The following is a 22,338-nucleotide window of genomic DNA, read 5'->3' as shown; positions in this document are numbered from 1 at the left end:
ATGGCACTATTCCATGGACCAGTCACGATCGGAGGGCGTGGGTTGATCTGTTTCTTGATCCGACGGTTCAGACATTTGATTGGGTTGATTAAGGACTCCTAAACCTAATCTAATTAGGTTTAAACCTCTGTTTAACCCTTTAAAAGGGCCCTGTGATGAATAGTGAAAGGGAGATCGATTTTTCATGCCGTACGAAGCCCGTACGGAACCCAAGAGAAGAGAGAGAGGTGAAAGTGCGAGAGAAGGAGCAGAAGACTCCTGGACAGCGGTCGCCAGGCACTTCAGGGGTTCAGGAGGTCTTCCAAGAGAGAGAAAGCTTTTATGAGGGGAACTTCTAGTGAGAGAGAATTGGATGTACAAGGGTTGAGAGTGAGGTCTCCTCTTGTAAAATTTCTTTTTCATAGTGAAGTTTGCATGCCCCATGGAGGTGAGCTCTTTTGTGGCTGATCCATGTATTTTGATTGTTTTTCTTTTATTTTGTTTCTTCTTTCTTCCTGCTGCATCGCATGGTACTGAAAAGATCTTAGGAGGTGGTGTCCTGGCCAGACATCCACCCAACAAGTGGTATCAGAGCAAGGCGGTACAAGGATGTAGATTGCAGTGGTGGTGAGCAAGACTGAAGATGGAGAAGACAGGAATAATCAAGATGGAGATCAACAAGTTCGATGGTAAGAGCAATTTCTCCTTGTGGCAGGCAAGGGTGAAGGACGTGCTCATCCAACAGGAGTTGATCGATGCTCTCTTGTGAGATGAGAAGCCGACCACCATAGAGGTGCGGGATTGGAAACGGCTACAGATGCAGACGGTGAGTACCATCTGTATGTACCTGACAGATGAGGTGGTGATCCATGTGCTGAGCGAGACTTCCCCGACGATGCTGTGGTCGAAGCTCGAGGAGTTGTACATGGCAAAGTCTCTCACCAATACTCTTTTTCTCTGGAGGCAGTTTTACCAACTGTAGATGACTGAGAGACAGAGCATGCAGAAGTATTTGAGCCACTTCTAGAAGATCCTCACCGACCTCCTCAGCGTTGGTGAGAATGTTGAGGAGAAGACCAGGGTGCTGGTTTTGCTAGCGTCGCTTCCCCCTTCGTACGAGTCCTTGGTGACTGCTCTTCTAGTGGGGAAGAGCACTATCAAGATGGACGAGGTCACCGCGGTGATACTCCAGAATGAGGTTCTCAGGAGGGAGAACCCAGCTTCGAGCTCAGGTGGTGGTAGCTCAGCTTTGGTGGCTTCTGGAGGAGCAGGAGGTGGTAGATGGAGTAACAGGAGATCGCAACGAGGGCGGTCCAAGTCCAGGAGGGACTTGAGCAAAACCATTTGTTATCGGTGTGAGGAGTTGGGGCATCTAGCCAGAGATTGCCCTCAACTTAAAAATCGGACGGTGGCTGCTGTAGCAACGGCCGACAGTGATTTAGATGGAGATGTCCTGGAGATATCTGACGAGGTATCTACTTCTTTCCAGCAGTGAATATTAGATTCTGCATGCCCCTATCATGTATGTTGCAGAGAGGAGCAGTTTGACTCCCTGGAGAACAGTGAGGGCACTGTATATCTGTCGGATGGATCAAGCTGTGCGATCAGAGGCATTGGGACGGTCAGCTGGAGGACACATGATGGTGCAGTGAGGAGATTGGGGGAGGTCCGATACCTATCTGATTTCAGGCGAAATCTTATCTCACTTAGCAGACTGGATTCAAGAGGCTACAGGATAGTAGCTAGTGGAGGAATCCTGAGGATGTTACGCGGTGATAGGATTGTGCTGGAGGAGAAGAAGGGGAGCAGAGGACATTATTATCTGGCAGGAAGCCCAGTGCGAGGTGGAGCTTCAGGAGCTAGATGGAGCCCAGAGCGAGGTGGAGCTCCAGGAGGTGGATCGGGCACGAGACAGGAGACTCGGGAGGATGAGAGGCGATGTCGCAAGGTGAGATTCCTATTACCGTAGGACGATGCCCCGAGCAGGTCTCAGGTCAGGAGGAGCACAGCATACGATGGAGATGGGATCGAGCAGCCTGGCTCGACTCCCATGTTTGCCCATCCATGATCAGCAGGTGATTGCCCCAGGGCATGGGGGCGAGGAGATCCAGAAGCTCTCAGAGTTTGGAGGAGGCCGAATATCGAGTCGAGGTGGAGATTGTTAGGATTTGATGTCTCGAGATTCAGCCCATATTGAGCCCACAGCGAGGTTCACGATGAAAAATAGAGTCCAATGAGGCCAAGATCACCCAAAACGGAGCTCGGATGGAGGAGATACGAGCTTTTGAAGTCGGCATGAGATTCGAGGTAGTGGAGGACCGTCGGCGACCGGCAGTGGGCGACAGCGGTGCGGTCGCAAGCGGCGGCGTGCGGGATGCGCGACCCAAGCTCGAGTGGGATGCGTGATCCACGCGGGCGGGCGGCCCAGGCGGGCGCGCGGCCCAGCCGGGCGCGCAGCCCAAGCGCGCGCAGGCCCGCGCGTGGGAGTGGGCCGGCCCAGGCGGCCTGCTGACCCTGTTCTCCGGTCCACCATGGATCGGGCGGTCCACGGCTGGGCCTGTGGACCGCACGGGCATTTCCCACACATTTCGTGCGGTCCACGGCACTATTTCATGGACCAATCATGATCGGAGGGCGTGGGTTGATCTGTTTCTTAATCCGACGGTTCAAACACTTGATTGGGTTGATTAAGGACTCCTAAACCTAATCTAATTATATTTAAACCTCTATTTAACCCTTTAAAAGGGCCCTGTGATGAACAGTGAAAGGGGGATCGATTTTTCGCACCGTATGAATCCCGTACGGAACCCAAGAGAAGAAAGAGAGGTGGAAGCACTGAGAGAAGGAGCAGGAGACTCCTGGACAGCGATCGCCAGGCACTTCAGGGGTTCAGGGGGTCTTCCAAGAGAGAAAGAGCTTTTGTGTGGGGAACTTCTAGTGAGAGAGAATTGGTTGTACAAGGGTTGAGGGTGAGGTCTCCTCTTGTAAAATTTCTTTTTCATAGTGAAGTTTGCATGCCTCGTGGAGGCGAGCCTTTTTGTGGCTGATCCACGTATTTTGATTATTTTTCTTTATTTTGTTTCTTCTTTCTTCCTGCTGCATCGCGTGGTACTGAAAAGATCTTGGGAGGTGGTGTCCTGGCCAGACATCCACCCAATAATTTCGATAGCAGTCGACATCCCCGGAGAGGTTCGGAGTCCCTCATCAACATCAAGCAAAAGGAGGGAGAATCCATCTGAACTTATGTCAACCATTTTAACGCCGCCGCATTGGAGGTCCGAAACTTGGACCAATCAGTTGCAATGGCCACCCTGAAGAGCGGTCTTCAAAAGAATGACCTTCTATTTTTTCTGGAAAAGAAGTATCCCGGGACTTCGCTGATTTGCGGGCTCGGGCCGAAGGATATGCCCGAGCAGAGGAAGCCTTCAAGCTGAAGGATGAGGAGGCCGCGAAGGAGCGGCAGGCGGGTGACTCCAGCAAGCCCGCAACTGAAAAAGGGCCGAGTGAAGCTCAGCCACGTTCTCGAACTCTCCCCGAACACAAGCATGTCCGAACTCCCCCCCGAGCTCATAGGAAGAGAAGCTCAGACCACAGAGTTCGGTAGAGCTCTCCCCCAGGAAGATTTCACAGCTTCGCCCCTCTCAATGCTCCAAAAACTCAAGTACTGATGGAGATCAGGGAGCAGCTGCGATGGTCGAAAAAGATGTGCACACACCCTAGGAAGTGCAACCCTAACAAGTTCTGCCTCTATCATCGTGACCACAGCCATGACACGGAGGAGTATATTCAGCTCCAAGATGAGATCGACGAGCTCATCAGATGAGGTCGGCTTAACAGATTCATCCAACATTGGCCTGAAGGTAGGGAAGATCGACCGAGGGTCCTACCACAACCAGAGCCACCAAGGAAGGAAGAACAGCCTGAAGATCAGCCTCCAATCAGGATCATCAACACCATCTCTGGAGGATCCCGACGGGGAGCAGCCAGTGGATCGGTCGGACCGCCCAAGTGACAGAGGACTGAAGAATCTATAACCTTTACTGAAGAAGATGCACAGGAGATTCAATTCCTCCATAATGATGTAGTTGTAGTTTCTTTAAATATTACTGACTATGATGTATGCCGCATTCTTGTTAATAATGGAAGCTCGATCGATATTTTGTTTTACGATGCATTCTCAAAAATATTCATTCCGGATGATCGATTAGGGCCGATAAGCTCCCCATTGGTAGGGTTCACTGGCGATGCTGTGCCAGTGGAAGGAGTAATAACTTTGACCGTAGTTGCAGGTTGGTACCCGAAACAATCTAGAGTGCAAGTGGATTTTCTGGTAGTAAGGATGCCGTCTGCCTACAATGCAATACTCGGCCGACCTAACCTCAATTCCCTCCGAGCTGTGGTATCGACCTACCATTTGAAATTGAAATTTCCTACAAGCCAAAGGGTCGGAGAGGTCAGAGGAGATCAGGTCCTGGCAAGACACTGCTATAACATTGCCTTACAAAGAAATGGTCAGTCTGACCCCTGTCCAGTTGATGGAATAGACACCCGCGATGACCTTGCTGAAGAACGGGGTGAGCCAATTGAAGATCTTGTCTCAATTCCTTTGAACGATGGGAATGAAGAGTATGTGGTGAAGATCAGCTCCAACCTGGGAGAAGAGGTACGGACACAGCTCATTAATTTTTTACAAAAGAATGCGGATGTTTTTGCTTGGGTTCCGATGGACATGCTGGGGATTGATGTGGAAGTCATAGAACACCGTCTAGCTGTTGATCCCAAACATCAGTCGATGAAGAAAAAAATTCGAGGTCATGCACCGAAAAGGCAGAAGGCAATAGCTGAGGAAGTTGATAAACTCCTGAAAGTCAGGTTCATCAGAGAAGTCAACTATCCGAACTGGGTCTCCAATGTGGTTCTCATCAAGAAGGTGAACGGCAAGTGAAGGATGTATATAGACTTCAAAAAGCTGAACAAAGCCTGCCCGAAGGACAGTTACCCTCTGCCCAGAATTGACCAATTAGTGGATGCAACCTTGGGCCACAAGCTTCTCACTTTCATGGATGCATTCTCCGGCTACAATCAAATCAGGATGGCATCAGAGGACAAAGAAAAGACTGCTTTTACCATTGATCATGGTCTTTACTGTTATAGGGTCGTGCCTCTTTGTCTCAAAAATGCAGGGGAGACCTATCAATGACTGGTGAACAAGATCTTCAAAGTGCAGATCGGCCGCAACATGGAGGTCTACATGGATGACATGCTTGTAAAAAGTAAATCCTCAATGAACCATGTCACCGACCTTGAGGAGACCTTCAACACCCTCCGAAAATACAAGATGAAGTTGAACCCAACCAAGTGTGCTTTTGGAGTAACCTCAAAAAAATTCTTAGGCTTTATGGTATCGGGGCACGGGATCGAAGCAAATCCAGAAAAGATTTATGTCATCCAGAAAATGACCGCCTCGAAGTCAATAAAGGAAGTTCAGCGCCTTATTGGGAGAGTAGCAGCTCTGAATCGCTCCATCTTAAGGTCGGCCGAATGGTGCCTACCTTTCTTTCAAACTCTCAAGTAGCCGAAGAACTTCTGTTGGATCACTGAATGTCAGCAAGCATTTGATGAATTGAAGAACTACCTCGGCTCACCTCCACTATTGGCAAAGTCCGAACCTGGAAAGGAGTTGTTCCTATACCTGGCGGTCTCCCTTGTGGCTCTCGTAGCAGTTCTGGTTAAGGAAGAACTAAAAATTCAACAACCGATCTACTACATAAGTCGAGTATGGAGAGACACTGAAATTAGGTATACTAAGTTAGAGAAACTAACTTATGCCCTGTTGATTGTAGCCCGAAGGCTCCGACCTTACTTTCAAGGGCACACCATAACACTGCTCACCGACCAACCGATTAAGGTAATTCTGCATCGAACGGATGCTTCCAGAAGGATAGCAAAATGGGCGGTTGAGCTCGCAAAATTCAACATCAACTATCGACCTCAGTCGATGATAAAAGCCTAGATATTAGCAGACTTCATAGTGGAATGTACTATCCCGAAAGAAGCCAAACTTGAACAAGGTGAAGCTGACAACCCAGGGCTCCAGCTGAACTTCCCTGAGGAAATAACATATCTCCCTGATGTTTTTTGGGCCCTCTATGTGGATGGTTCCTCCAACATGTCAGGTGCGGGCGCGGGCCTGATCTTGATCAATCCAAAAGAAATTATCGCAGAGTACGTGCTGCACTTCGAATTCCCTGCGATAAATAATGGAGCAAAATATGAAGCTCTGATTGTAGGACTAAAGATCACCAAAGAATTAGAAGTAGATCAGCTCCAAGTCTACAATGACTCCCAATTGGTGGTGGGACAAGTCAGCGAAAATTATGAAGCTCGAGAGGACAGTATGGCCAAGTATCTCGAAAAGGTAAAGGAGATCATCCCTGCCTTTGGCAGCTTTGACATCAAGTAGATTCCAAGAGCAAAAAATACCAGGGCCGATCTTCTCTCCAAGTTGGCTACTCTGGCTCTGGCTAAACTACCCAAGAAAGTCCTCTTCGAAGTTCTGAAATATCCAAGTACGAAAGAACCGTAGCTTGTAATGAAGATCAGCCATGAACCCAGCTGGATTGACCCATTGGTTGCATGCCTCAAAGACGAGGTTCTTCCTAATGATGCAAAAGAAGCTCGAAAGCTTAGAAACCAGGCCTCCCGATATATCCTTTATGAGGGCAAGCTGTACAAGAGGTCGTAATCTTTGCCCCTCTTGAAATGTCTCGAGCATTCTGAAGCCGACTTTGCCTTGTGGGAGGTACATGAAGGAGTCTGCGAAAGTCACCTGGGGGCCAGATCTTTATCCCACAAACTGCTCCGATAAAATTATTACTGGCCTACAAGGTACCACGACTCCATTGAATATGTCAGAAAGTGTGATCGGTGTCAGAGATATGCGAATATCCAAAGACAACCTACCTCCAAACTTACACCTTTGAGTGCCCCATGGCTGTTTGCACAATGGAGGATGGATATCCTTGGACATTTTCCCATGGCGTCCGGACAGCGGAAGTTCCTCCTGGTGGCAATTGACTACTTCACCAAGTGGGTCGAAGCCGAACCTTTGGCGAAAATCATAGAAGCTAAAGTGCAAGACTTCATCTAGAAGTCAATTGTTTGTAGGTTCAGCTTACCCAGAACTCTCATTACTGATAATGGGCGATAATTTGCTGGAGTAAGGTTTGCTGAATTTTGTGAGGACTTAAACATCTCCCATAACTTCACGTCAGTAGCCCATCTGTGGGCAAACGGCGAAGCTGAAGTGACCAACAGGACTCTGCTGCAAGGAATCAAGGCAAGACTTGAAAAAGCAAAGGGAACTTGGGTAGACGAGCTTTATCATATGTTATGGGCATACCGAGCTACCCAAAGACTGCCCACGGGGGAGACCCCCTTTGCCTTAGCCTTCGAAAGAGAAGCTGTTATCCTAATTGAACTCAAACTTTCGTTGGTGTGAGTCATGGCATTCAATGAGCAGTGCAACTCATAGGATCTCAAGGCCAACCTCGACTTGTTAGAAGAAAAATAGGAGACCGCTCAAGTTTGGATGGCAGCCTACAAGCAGAAAGCAGCCCGCTACTACAACTCCCGGGTCAAGAGCAAAGCCTTCAGAGTGGGGGACTTAGTACTTCGGCGAGTCACTGTTTCACAACCTCAGAACCAAGGGAGACTTACCCCAAACTAGGAAGGCCTGTATGAAGTCAGGGAGGAGGTCCGGCCCGGGACATACTATCTAAAAGAGCTTGGAGGAGCCGACCTTCCGTGACCATGGAATTCAAAAAATTTACGAATGTATTACTGATAACTTTGCCTTAAATAAAAGTTTTATATTCGCATATCTTTTCTTTTCGCAGAAGCTTATAACAACAGGGAGTAGCTCCTTCAGACAATCGAAACTAAGCATATCAGGAACAAGAGGAGAACCTCATCCCGACACAAATGAAGGCCCGATTATTAAGAGATCGGATGGGGGGAGAGACCCTCGCAACAGTCCTTATGCACCCCCACAGCCATGTTAGGAACAGGAGGAGAACCTCGTCCTAACATGAGCAAAGTCGAAGGCCCAATTATTAAGAGACCGGATGAGGGGAGAGGCCCTCGCAATGATCCTTATGCGCCCCCACAGTCATGTTAGGAACAGGAGGAGAACCTCATCTTATCATGAGCAAAGTCGAAGACCTGGTTATTAAGAGACTGGATGGAGGGAGAGGCCCTCGCAACGGCCCTTATGTGCCCCCACAGTCATGTTTGGAATAGGAGGAGAACCTCGTCCCAACATGAGCAAAGTCGAAGACCCGATTATTAAGAGATCGGATGGGGGGAGAGGCCATCGCAATAGCCCTTATGTGCCCCCACAGCCATATTAGAAACAGGAGGAGAACCTTGTCCTAACATAAGCAAAGTTGAAGACCCGATTATTAAGAGATCGGATGGGGGGAGAGGTCCTCGCAACGGCCCTTATGTGCCCCCACAGCCATGTTAGAAATAGGAGGAGAACTTTGTCCTAACATAAGCAAAGTCGAAGACCCAGTTATTAAGAGACCGGGTGGGGGGAGAGGCCCTCGCAACGGCCCTTGTGCACCCCCACAGCCATGTTAGGAACAGGAGGACAACCTTATCATAACATGAGCAAAGTCGAAGACCCAATTATTAAGAGATCGGATGGAGGGAGAGACCCTCACAACGGCCCTTATGCACCCCCACAGTCATGTTAGGAACAGGAGGAGAACCTCATCCTAACATGAGCAAAGTCGAAGATCCAATTATTAAGAGATCAGATGGAGGGAGAGGCCCTCGCAACGGCCCTTATGTGCCCCCACAGCCCTGTTAGGAATAGAAAAAAAATCTCATCCTAACATGAGCTAAAATTGATTGTATCAGGAATAGGAGGAGAACCTCATCCTGACACAAACGAAGACCTGGTCGTTTAAGATCGGATGAGGAGAAAAGCCTCCTCAACGGCTCCTCTACACCCCTACAATCCTGTTAGGAGCAGAGGGAAAACCCTCACCCAAACATAAAAAAAAGGAGGGAGAGAAAAAGGGAAAGCAATGAGCTATACCAGAGATAAGAAAAAAATGAACTACATCTAAGACACAAGGGACCTCACCTCAACGAGGAAGAAAACTCTTGTCAACAATCCTCGATCTCTAAGGGGGAACCCAACACTAGCAGGAGAAAATAGACTTTCTTAAAGTAACGAGAAGTTCGGACCCCAAGCTCGAACATCGAGAGAAAGTGTCAAATTCGAATGGCCTCGAAAAGACCTTCGATCATGAACAAAAAGGGCGAATCAACGCGGCAATGATCAGGAACCTTCAAACAACATCGACATTGAATAAGATAAAAGACAGGAGAAGTTTGGTAAACGACAACTCAGAGCAAGAATAGACAAGGTAATGAGAAAATTTCTTTTCATTTCATTAGTAAAGAGTGAAGGAACCAGATCTAGGGTTTCAGGGTTAGATCTTGAAATTTTTTCAAGATCATGCAGTGGAAGACTAAAATAAATCAAAATTTATTTTCTAAAATCAAAGAATTTCTAGACCTAAGATCCTATTACATGATTATTACATAGCATTAAATCAAAAATTAAAATATATAGAGCATGAACTACATGTTGATCATATCAACATATTTCTATACTACATCTAATGTATGTATTAAATAATAGATCAGATCTATTACCTTGCAAGTTAGACGTTCTAACCTTGCTGATCCAGGCTTAAGGATGATGTTTCAAGCCGCACATACATCTGACCTCTAGAAGTCATCCACATGAGCCCACGAATCTCGATCAGAAGTCCTGCTTCAGGAAATCAGCACAGTATGCTAGTACTGCGTTGATCCTTCTTTGATGGTTGATCAGGTGCCTCCTTCTTCTTAATTTGGGCTCTTCCAAAGATGAGAAGTAGGAGGAGGAGTTTCAGATCTGAGATGCTCTCATAAAACTAAAGATGAAGGAAGGAAAGAGATGAAAACAAACAACCCTAGAAGAAGACCCTCTTCTTTTTCTCGTTTCTCTCTCTAAACACCCTATCTTGTGTCTATTATATCTCCACGACCCAAAGGTACTTCTCTCTAATTTTTGGATGGCCCAAAGTTATCTCAAATATCTATCTTTCTCAAAAATTTTATAAAGAAAATCATTTTATAGAAAGAGATATGATAGAGTCCTTGTCTAGGTCAAATACCTAGTCAAGGCTTATCCAAACATGGCAAGATAAGGGGCACCCAACACTTGAGCACCTCCTCCTTATTTTCATGCATGGACCATCAAAAAAGGGTGCACAATATGTACCCTAAAAGCTATGAAAATTATAAAAAAAAATTTGGATAAATTCGATGCAAAATTGAAAGAGTTTTGGATTTCTAAAACTCTATCTCATAGAATTCGAAATCCAAACTTATTCCTCTTTGATTTGATCCAAACCACCTTCCATGTAAGAAAGAAGAGAGAAAACCTTTTCTGGACATGGGAGAGAGCTTTTGTTACACAAAATAAGAGGAGATTGGCATGGAATAAGAGAGAGGATGTGGGGGGGCTTATGTGGTGCAAGGTGGAATCCTAGTCTTACTAGGATTCTAACTCATGACTTGTTTTAATTTGGTTTCTCAAATCAAATCAAACCAAAATTAGATCAACCCAATTAAAATAGGTCTTAACCCAATTAAGAATCTAATTTATCAGATTAAATTAGATTTAAATCTAATTTAATTTTCTAATCAAATTAAAAATTAGGTTGACCCAAGTCCTAATTGAACTAGGACTAGTTTTTTTTTTGCAATTGGCTTATCCAATAAATCAATTGGACTTGATCCAATCAAGCCCAAACCAAATCTAATTAAATTATATTTAATTAGACTTAATCTCAACCTTCTTAAAGAGAGAAATTCTATGGCCTATCAGTAGATAGTCCTTCTTAGAATTCTCCATGCTGAATCTCTTCAGCACAGTATCTATGTACGTGGACTGGGATAATCCAAGCATCTTTTTAGATCTATCCCTATAGATCTTAATCCTTAGGATGTAGGATGCTTCATCCAACTCCTTCATGGAGAACTGTGATGACAACTAAACTTTTATTACCTGTAGTACAGGGATGTCATTCTCGATTAAGAGAATGTCATCCACGTACAAGACAAGGAATACCACAACTGGACCATTTATCCATTTATAGATTCAGGGCTCTTCTCCATTCTTAATGAAGCCATATGTTTTGATCACCTTATCAAAATGCATGTTCCAACTTCGAGAAGCTTGCTTCAATCCATAAATGGATCTCTGAAGCTTACACACCTTGGACTCATTTGTGGATGTAAACCCCTCAGGTTGTATCATATACACCTCTTCGGTCAGCTCTCCATTTAGGAAAGCTGTCTTTACATCCATCTGTCAGATCTCATAATCTAGATGGGCAGCTATTGCAAGCATTATCCGAATGAATTTGAGCATTACTACAGAAAAAAATATCTCGTCATAGTCAATACCATAATGTTGACAATATCCCTTGGCAACCAGACGGGCTTTATAGATCTCCACCTTTCCGTCTGCACCCCTCTTCTTTTTGAAGACCCATTTACACCCAATGGGTTTAACCCTTTCAGGTGGGTCAACCAATGTCCATACACCGTTGACCTTCATGGACTCCATTTTGGATTTCATGGCTTCAAGCCATTTCTCGAAATCAGGTCTCTGCATTGCATCCATATAGGTGATCGGATCCTCATCATTCTCATCGAGTTCGATGGGATCACCATCCTGGACCAAGAAATAGTAGTATCTATCCGACTGACGTGGTACTCTATCGGATCGTCTTAATAGTGTAGGTACATTAAGCTCCGGATCTGATCCAATCAAATCTGACTCAGGTTCAGCTATTGGTGTCGGTCCTTCTACCTGTTGAACTTCATCAAGTTCAACCTTAGAGGCAATGGTTCCTTCACCAAGGAACTCTTTTTCTAGAAAGATTGTCTTAAGACTGACGAACACCTTTCGTTCATTAGCATGGTAGAAAAAATATCCTTTAATCTCTTTGGGGTACCCAATGAATGTGCATTTGTCAGACTTAGGTCCAAGTTTATCTGTGACTAATCATTTGACATAGACCGGGCACCCCCAGACCCTAAGGTGTGAAAGTGCTGGCTTACGTCCTATCCATATCTCATATGGAGTCTTAATTACAGACTTACTTGGAATCCTATTTAACAGATAACAGGCCAATTCGAGTGCATATCTTCAGAAGGATATCGGCAAGCTAGCAAAAGCCATCATGGATCGGACCATGTCTAACAAAGTCCGATTCCACCTTTCAGACACACCATTATGCTGTGGTGTTCCAGGAGGAGTCCATTGGGAGAGAATCCCATTCTCTCCTAGATATGTGAGAAACCCACTAGAAAGGTATTCTCCTCCTCGATCAGATCGAAGAGTTTTAATACTCTTTCCAGTTTATTTTTCTACTTCACTTCAGAATCGTTTGACCATTTCAAATGAATCCGATTTATGTTTCATCAGATAGACATATCCATATTTGGATAGGTCATCCGTGAAAGTTATAAAGTAGAAATATCCACCTCAGCACTTGTGCTCATGGGCCCGCATACATCAATATGTACTAGGCTCAAGAGCTCAGTAGCTCTCTCACCTTTTTCAGTAAAAGGTGACTTGGTCATTTTACCAAGAAGACAGGACTCACAGGTTGGAAGTGATTCACAATCACTGACTTCGAGGATTCTCTCTTGAGTCAACCTGTTTATTCTGTTCTTGTTTATATGACCTAGCCTATAGTGCCATAAGTAGATATCTGACACACTATCTAATCTAGGATGCTTGCTAGTTGAATAGACTCTTATCGGACTTGATCTTTCTGGTCTGGCCCTACACAGATGTCCTAGCCTGAACTTGTACCTTCTTCACTTTCTTCTTCTTGTTCTTCTTTCCTTTCTTAAAAGATCGAGAACCAGAAGATGAACCTCCCACTAAGTTCACCGACTCCTTGTGAAGTTGGTGATCCTTCTCAAAGTTCTGAAGCAACCCCAGTAACTCGTGGTAGTTTACTTCAGGCTTTGTCATTCTATAATGAGTAAGGAATGGGAGATAAGACTTGGACAGCGAGTTCAGTATTGCATCTTTTTCAAGCTGCTCATGCAAAGGAAAGCCGAGCTTGCTCAATCATTCCATCAGCTTGATCATGTACAATACATGATCAGTAACAGAGGCACCATCCCATATTTTGGTGTTGAAGATGGCACAACTAGTCTTGTTCCTCTCCACATCATCGGGTGTGCTAAAGGCATCCTCCAACACTTGAAGCATGTCCTTTGACTGAGCCGTCTCGAATCTGTGACTAAACTCGTCGCTCATGACAGCCAGTATGATACAGCACACCGTGGTCCGATCACTGAGCCACTTCTGGTAAGTGTCTCTGACTGTTCTACATGCATTGGCAGTTGGCTCCTCAAGTGCAGGATCCATTATCACATATAGGATCCGTTCATGCTCCAGGACTATCTTCAACTTTCAGTACCAGCTATCGAAGTTGGATCCCACCAACTTGTCATTGTCCAACAATAATTGGAGCAATAGGGAAGTGGCTATATGTACACAAAGGAGAACCATAACCTAATCAGTAATTGATTCATTAAACCTAAAGATTTGGACTTTAATCAAAAAGTTTCTCCCACTATTTTATTCGAATTGGTAGCCTCTACCTCCAATTCGAAGAATTACCCTAATTTCTTAGTGGGTACTAGAATCCACTTAGACTGCACACAAGCCCAACTTTGGTTGGCCAACCCATGTACATCTAAGGATAGGTTCATAACCAATTATTTCTCTAAATAATTTTTAGTAATTTTAATTTTGCCCCAGAAACCTAATCAGTAGGCTTTGGCCTCTACTGTAAGGATCCGGTTAGGTCCAACCATTAACATGACCATACTTGATGCATCTAACCAACGAATGATTAAGCCTAACTTTGGTTGGCTCACCTAATCACTATTAGAGAGACCCTTTCAAGTCATCATATGATGAGTGATAATTCCATTAGTCAACAATCACCAGGCCTTTGGGTCTGCAATGATTATTGAGTTAATGAACTCATTATCAAACACCTTAATGGAAGGCTATGACTCAGTTATCTCTATAACTTTATCATTTTAAGGACCTAATAATTTTAAAAGATTTAAATGATTTAATGGATGAGGTCAGATGAACCAGCATATCATGATCCTCCCATTGGCTTCATCATGTCAGCTTAAGGGAGACCATTTAAAGGGCTGGTCTAGGAGCACCTAAATCAGTCACATTGATTTACCTAGCTGACATGGGTCAACTCGAATAGTCAAGTGATCTGATCAAAACATAATTTTACCAAGAGGCCAGGTAAGTTCGATCAATGCGAGGGTCGGCCAAAGCTTGCCTTAGACACCATCAGAAATGGCCAGGTAAGCGGGCTCCCAATTAAAAATCACCGGTCTGGTTTACCTTAGACACCAACTGATTTAATTAGTTTCGATTAGATCAACCTAACAGTTCGTGCTAGACCGCTTTGCCAAGAATCAAGTCCATTTGGTTCTCGTTAAAGACATGGACTTGACCAACTACAACTATTGTAATTGATCTAGAAAATCCTTGACCTAATCTAAGACAACAATTGATTAGATTTAGTCAATTCTCTAATTAAGTCCATCTTTAATCTAACCATAGGTCTAACCCAATTAATGGACCTAATTCTCACTAACCCATTAACCCAATGTGTTATGGTTTGTGTCTTAGGTTCTTCAATTCACAATCCTAGAACCTAATCAAAACTACTTCTTAATTCTTAATTAAGTTTTGGGCAGAGGGTTGGGTTCAGCTTTTCAAAAAATAATTTTTGTATTTGTAAAATAATTTTACAATATGATTCTACCAACCATATTGCATGTTTGATTCATAATCAAGATGCAAGTGAAATAAATATGAAACTACTTTAGATCTAATCTAAATAGGTTCATATAATTGAAACAATTTCAACTTTAAACAATTTTTTGCACAAAAATTATTAACAAAAAGATTTTATTTCAGATTTAAATATATTTTAAATTTAATAAATCATAAATTTAATCTAGATCATATCTAATAAATTTATGATTAAAGACAGATCTACACGAACTAGGACAACCTTTGCACTGTAAGGGGTAAACCTTACAGCAGGACAACCTTACAGTTCGTGATTGATCTAAAATTTTAATTTCAGATTTAATAATCAGATTATAAATTAGATCTAATCTAAGAAATAATCTAAGCATGTATAAATAATCATGTAATGAAGAACCTAAGCTTTGATACCAATTGAAGGAACCAGATCTAGGATTTTACGGTTAGATTTTGAAACTTTTTCAAGATCATATAGCGAAAGACTAAAATAAATCAAAATTTATTTTTTAAAATTAGAAAATTCCTAGATCTAAGATTTTATTATATGATTATTACAAAGCATTAAATCAAAAATTAAAATACATAGAGCATGAACTACATGTTGATCATATCAACATGTTTCTATACTACATCTAATGTATGTATTAAACAATAGATCAGATCTATTACCTTACAAGTTAGATGTTCTAACCTCACTGATCCGGGCTTAAGGATGATGTTGCAAGCCACACATGCATCCGACCTCTAGGAGTCGTCCACACAAGCCCACGAATCTTGACCAGAAGTCCTGCTTCAGGAAATCAGCACAGTATGCTAGTACTACGTTGATCCTTCTTTGATGGTTGATCAGGTGCCTCCTTCTTTTTGATTTGGGCTCTTCCAAAGATGAGAAGTAGGAATAGAAGTTTCAGATCTGAGACACTCTTAGAAAACTCAAGATGGAGGAAGGGAAGAGATGAAAACAAACAACCCTAGAAGAAGACCCTCTTCTTCTTCTCGTTTCTCTCTCTAAACAACTTATCTTGTGTCTATTATATCTCTATGACCCAAAGGTCTTTCTCTCTAATTTTTGGACAGCCCAAAAGTATCTCAAATCTCTATCTTTTTCAAAAATTTCATAAAGAAAATCATTTTATAGAGAGAGATATGATAGAGTCCTTATCTAGGTCAAATACCTAGTCAAGGCTTATCCAAACATGGCAAGATAAGGGGCACCCAACTCTTGAGCACCTTCTCCTTATTTTCATACATGGACCACCAGAAAAGGGTGAATAATGTGTACCCTAAAATCCATAAAAATTCTAAAAAAAAATTGGATAAATTCGGTGCAAAATTGAAAGAATTTTGGATTTCTAAAACTCTATCTCATAGAATTCGAAATCCAAACTTATTCCTCTTTGATTTGATCCAAACCACCTTCCATGTAAGAAAGAAGAGAGAAAATCTTTTATGGACATGGGAGAGACCTGGGAGAGGGCTTTTGTCATACAAAATAAGAGGGGATTGGCATGGAATAAGAGAGAGGACATGGGGGGGCTTATGTGGTGCAAGGTGGAATCCTAGTCTTACTAGGATTCTAACTCATGACTTGTTTTAATTTGGTTTCTCAAATCAAATCAAACCAAAATTAGATCAACCTAATTAAAATAGGTTTTAACCAAATTAAAAATCTAATTTAATCAGATTAAATTAGATTTAAATCTGATTTAATTTTCTAATCAAATTAAAAATTAGGTTGACCCAAGTCCTAATTGAACTAGGACTAGTTTTTTTTTTGCAATTGGCTTATCCAATAAACCAATTGGACTTGATCCAATCAAGCCCAAACCAAATATAATTAAATCATATTTAATTAGACATAATCTCAACCCATTGGCTTAATCAAATTAAGCCAATTAGCAATCAAATTGCTAATCGATCCTCCTGCAACACTTGCACTGGGTTAAATGTCAATCGTATTGATCATTTAACCCTAGAACGATTCTTAATCGTTGATTAACCATCCGATCGGATCATGAACTCTAATGTGTGTGATCTCATAGGTTCGAACCTTAGTCGATAGAATAAAAATAAATTTTTATACCAATCGAAGTGACCATCTAGCAATGGTACCCGACGACCGGATAGGTCGAATGTGTAGAACAACATCCTTAGAACCCATGCGGATATAGTTTCCATATAACTCATCCCCTTGATCAAAATGATTATAGGACATCTCAGAGTTCAACTATCAACTCTGATCAGGTTGTCCACATTGTATTTCAAAATATCAAATCCATCTGATGGATTACCCTGACCAAAATTTTGCTAAATTGAAATACAGCGACTCATTCTTCTCCAACTCTTAGAGTGGTCAATCCCATCTCGATCACACTCTGACTTCGCAAGTACTTGACTGTGCCTAGAAGCCTTCCATCTCTGAATTAAAAATTTAGTTAGTCCAGTATCAAAGCACAGTGAGTTGCTTGCAAGTCACTGAGGCGATCTCAGGTCTAAGGAACACATATACCTATATCCCATCAGAGATATTCTCGACAGCAAAATGCTCTGGAGTTGGTCACGTTCAATGATGATGTACTTTTACATCTCACCTATATTCCATACCAGTGTCTCCACACTCTTTGGTTAAGAGAACAATCAACCCATATGGCCTACAGCAACCTATGCTCGATAGAAGCTGATGTCCTTATTAACAGCTTATCATTTGGTCGTGAACAATTTTAAGGACTAATCGATAAATTCTCTCTTTATCGAACTTAAATAGCCCTAAAGACTTCATCATAACAACGGAGTTTATTAGAAGATGAAGACTTATGATAAAAATACTAAAAATATATTTTATTTATTAACAAATCAATTACATTACTTAGTTGCTCAACAGTCAACAGCTTGACGATTGGCTTTTGGGACACATTTCCCAACAAAGAGAGCAATACAAAAGTCTTTGAACAAAAGGTAAAAGAAGCTCTAAGGAAGCTCAACTTCTTCTGACTTCGGACTCTCGGTTTCAGCCATTATCAGGGATTGCTTTAAGTTCTCAACTTCTTCTTCCAGTTTCTTCTTTCTTAACAGCATCTCTCGATACATTTGGTGAAACCGTTGGCTTTCGCCCTCCGATTCTCGAACCCTCTTCCTCAAAACTTCAGACTTCGCTTCTGCATCCTTGACCGCCTGCTGCTCATAGGTCAGCTGAATTTTCAAATCAAGGGGGGCAACTTCGGCTGTGAAAATTTTTCTGTACTTTCTTCATTCGAAACCCAAACTCGAAAGTAGGGGGACTAGTGTTGGGTATAAAATAACCCCAGCCGAAGTTCATAAGAGGCCAACCCTCCCAGGACTCTTCCAGCTTCCGACCTTGTGCGGCATCTTTCTGAACTCCCCCGACCGTCTGAGCTTCCACAGTACCATCCGAACTCCTCTAGCAGTCGACCTTCCACAGTGTCCTCCAGATTCCTCCGACGGATGAACTCCTATCGTACCCCCCGAACTTCTCCAATAATGAGCTCCTTCAGTCATCTATCGGACTGCTCCAAATGCTCTCTGGGCTTCACTATCAGTCAATTTTCTACAATGATCGACTACTCTCCGAATCTCTTCCAGACTTCCTCCCATCACGATCGACTTTACTCCGAGCTTCTTCTGGACATCATCAATGTTCAGGCTTCTCTAGCAGTAGGACTTCTACAGTAACCAGACTCCATCCAAGTTTCTACAGTGGTCGACTGCCTTCTGAATTTCATCCGAGCTTCTACAGTAAGCGAATTCCATCCGAACTTCTATTGCAAGCGGACTTCAGCCAAGCTTCTACAATAAGCGGTCTCCATCCAGGCTTTCATGGAAACCGATCTTCATTTGAGCTTCTACAATAAGCGGTCTCCATCTGGGCTTCCACGGCAATCGGTCTCCATCCAAGCTTCTATAATAAGTGATCTCCATCCGGGCTTCCACGACAACCGATCTCCATCCGAGCTTCTACAGTAAGCGACCTCCTTCCAAACTTCTGCAAGAATCGGACTCCGTCTGAACTTCTACAGTGGATGGATTTCAGATGAACTTCTACAACGGATGGGCTCCAGTAGCGGATTTCGACAATGATCGACTGTCTCCAGTGTCTTCCATACCTCTCCAGCCATCAACCTTCAACAGCGCCAATCGAACTTCAACAGTGCCAACCAGACCCCTCCAACAGACAAATTCCCTCCGGACCCCTCCAGCGGTCGACCTTCCATAGTGTCCTCCAGACTCCTTCAGCGGACGAACTTCCATAACACCTTCCTGACTCTTCTATCGGTCAACCTTCTATAGCGCCTTTCAAATTTCACTATCGATCGACCTTCTGATGGATTCCTCACGCAACCAGACCTTTCTAGCGGATAGTCTTCAGACAAGCTTCTACATCAGACAAATTCTAGATGGACTTCTCTAGCAATCGGACTCCAGTCGGATTCCTCCAACAGAATGTTTCTGTTCGAGCTTCTACAGTAGATGACTTCCATCTACAGCATCAACGCCTAAGGCACCCAACAATAGTTAACCCGTTAGTAACCTCGAAAATATTTGAGCTTCTCTTAGATTACTGAGACAGAGAGCTATTCCACTCCACCAGACGTCCCAACAGAGCTTCAGCCATCTGGCTCAAACTCTCTGGCAAGTTGCGACAACGGACACCACTCCACTCTCTATAACAAACTCCACGTGGCCCCACCACTCTCCGACAAGTTGCGACAACAGACACCACTCCACTCTCTGTAACAAACTCCACGTGGCCCCACCACTCTCCGATAAGTCGCAACAACGGACACCACTACTCTCTGTAACAAACTCCATGTGGCCCCGAATGGCCCACACCAGGCAGTTACGAACGTCGCTGTCAATCGGTTACGCTCTCCCATCTATAAAAGAGACCCCCCAGATACGTTCTCCTCTAAGCTCTAAGCACTATCCCTAAACTCTGCTAAAATTTCATTCGAGTGCTCCATTTCTGTTGAAGCAGAGTACTGACTTGAGCGTCGGAGGGTCTTGTCGGAGCACCCCCAACTCTAGTTTAAACTTTCTTTGTAGGTCCCGACAGCGGCCGTGATCCCCTCGACTCTAGCTTCTCTGGCATCGACGAAATTTTGCTCCAACAAGATCTATAGGGATAGATCAAAAAGGATGCTAGGCTTGTCCCAGTCTAGGTACATTGATCTTATGTTGAAGAGGTTCAATATGGAGGAAAGTAAAAGAGGTTACTTACCCATAGGTCATGGCATACAACTCTCTAAGGAGATATCTCCTAAGATACCTGAAGAGAAAAATAGAATGAGTTCTATTCCTTATGCTTTGATAGTAGAATCAATAATGTATGCTATGTTATGTACCAGGACTGATGTGGCTTATGCCTTGGGCATTGTAAGTAGATTTCAGGCTGATCCCAGAGAGGATCATTGGAAAGCTATGAAAAAAATACTCAAGTACTTGAGAAGAACTAAAGATATTTTTCTAATATATGATGGATCTGATTTAAAACTGGAAGGTTATACCAATTCTAGTTTTCAATCTAATCCGAATGATAGCAAATCAATACCTGGATATGTGTTCACCTTGTATGGTGGTGCAGTAAGTTGAAAAAATTTTAAACAGCGAACTGTTGCTAACTCGATCACTGAGGCTGAGTATATTGCTGCAAGTGAGGCTGCTAAGGAGGCCGTTTGGATGAAAAAATTCATCACAGAGTTGGATATGGTTTCAGAGATTGAACAACCAGTGCCTCTTTATTGTGATAATATTGAGAAAGTTGCTCAAGCCAAAGAACCAAGGTCTCATCATAAATCCAAGCACATCCTAAGATGGTTCCACCTCATTCGAGAGATAGTCGAAATATGCGATGTGATCGTAGAGCGAGTTGACACCAAAAATAATATAGTAGATCCGTTCACTAAGGCCTTGTCAATGCAGCAGTTTGACCGCCACCTTAATAGCATAGGTATCAAGTATAGGGGTGATTGGCTTTAGTGCAAGTGGAAGATTGAAAGAATTATGTTCTACAAATCAATCACATATGGGATGCGATAGGATGTTTATTATAATTTATCTTCCAAACTCATATAATTGATATTAATATTATTAATAAAATTAGTATTTTTGATTCATTATATGCTACATCTTATTAATTTTAAGATTATAATGAACCCCATAGGTCTGGGCAATGATTTTAGGGCCATGATGAGATCACGCTAGTGAGATCTAAATCTTTGATAGCTCTGATTTAAAATATTTTTAGTCATTGGTACATTGAGTCAGGAATCAATGATATCGATAAGACTGGCATGTCCTATATATGCTCAAAAATCAAGGTAGTTGATCTCACAACCACTTGTGTGGCGATACTAATACAAGGATTGGGTGCTCATTAGAGAATGAGTTCACTGAATTGACCTGCAAGAGAATAATCAGATGTAGTCTTATTTATATGTCAATTGATAATTCTTTAGTGGGAGTTGTGTAAGTGATCTTTTGACCTGAGGTCACCATGGTACCTTGTGTACATGCATCCATATTTTAGTTCACTACCTAATTTGATTCTTTGATTCTTATGTGGGGTGTTCTGGATATGGTGAAGTATGCATGAAGATTGTGAGTGATCAACAGGAGATCAGTCACTCCTAATAAGGAGAGCGAACATCCTATATGATCTCATAGGATGATAATTCTGGAAGTCTTTGACCAAAGCAGGATGATAATTAGAAAAAAATTTATAATATATCATCAACTGAATCATCATCTTTAGATCGAGATACATATAGATAAGTGATTGAGTTTGATATATTTTCATATCCACAGCTCATCTGAGATATTGTTTGATTGAAAAATTAAATTACACGAAAAGTTGCCACTAAAGGATATTTTGATAATTTTTTATCAAAATTTTAAATCTTTTAGATCATTATGACATGTTACTAGACATCAATCTTGACTTGTGAGCTTGATAAAAATTAAAAAAATTTAATTCTGGTATCAATTTGGAAGAGTCCAAGTTGATTGGGACTCTTCGGGTGACCTAATCTCATCGGATTAGGGTTACGTTGAATGTTCGAGTCCATTGCTGGCTTGATTTGAAACCCAATGGGTCACACACTTTGAGATTTGATCTTGGTATAATTTAATTAGAGTTTAATATAAATTTTATGGGTTAATTTGATATGCTAGCATATTATATTAACCCAAGTTTCCAAATTGATTTGGTTCAAAGTATTTGAGCTAACCTAGACCAGTTGGCTTTGACCTAATGAGATTGGGTCAATTTTGATTGGATCCTTATCTAACTTAGATCAATTTCAAGTAGAGAAGGACTCCTCCATATTTAACAAAAGCCACACAAAAATATAATTCCCGCCCACCTCAAATCAGCA

This window comes from Elaeis guineensis, chromosome 6, assembly GCF_000442705.2.
Source record: "Elaeis guineensis isolate ETL-2024a chromosome 6, EG11, whole genome shotgun sequence".
Classification (NCBI taxonomy): Eukaryota; Viridiplantae; Streptophyta; class Magnoliopsida; order Arecales; family Arecaceae; genus Elaeis; species Elaeis guineensis.
Note: the sequence above shows the minus strand (reverse complement) of the source record.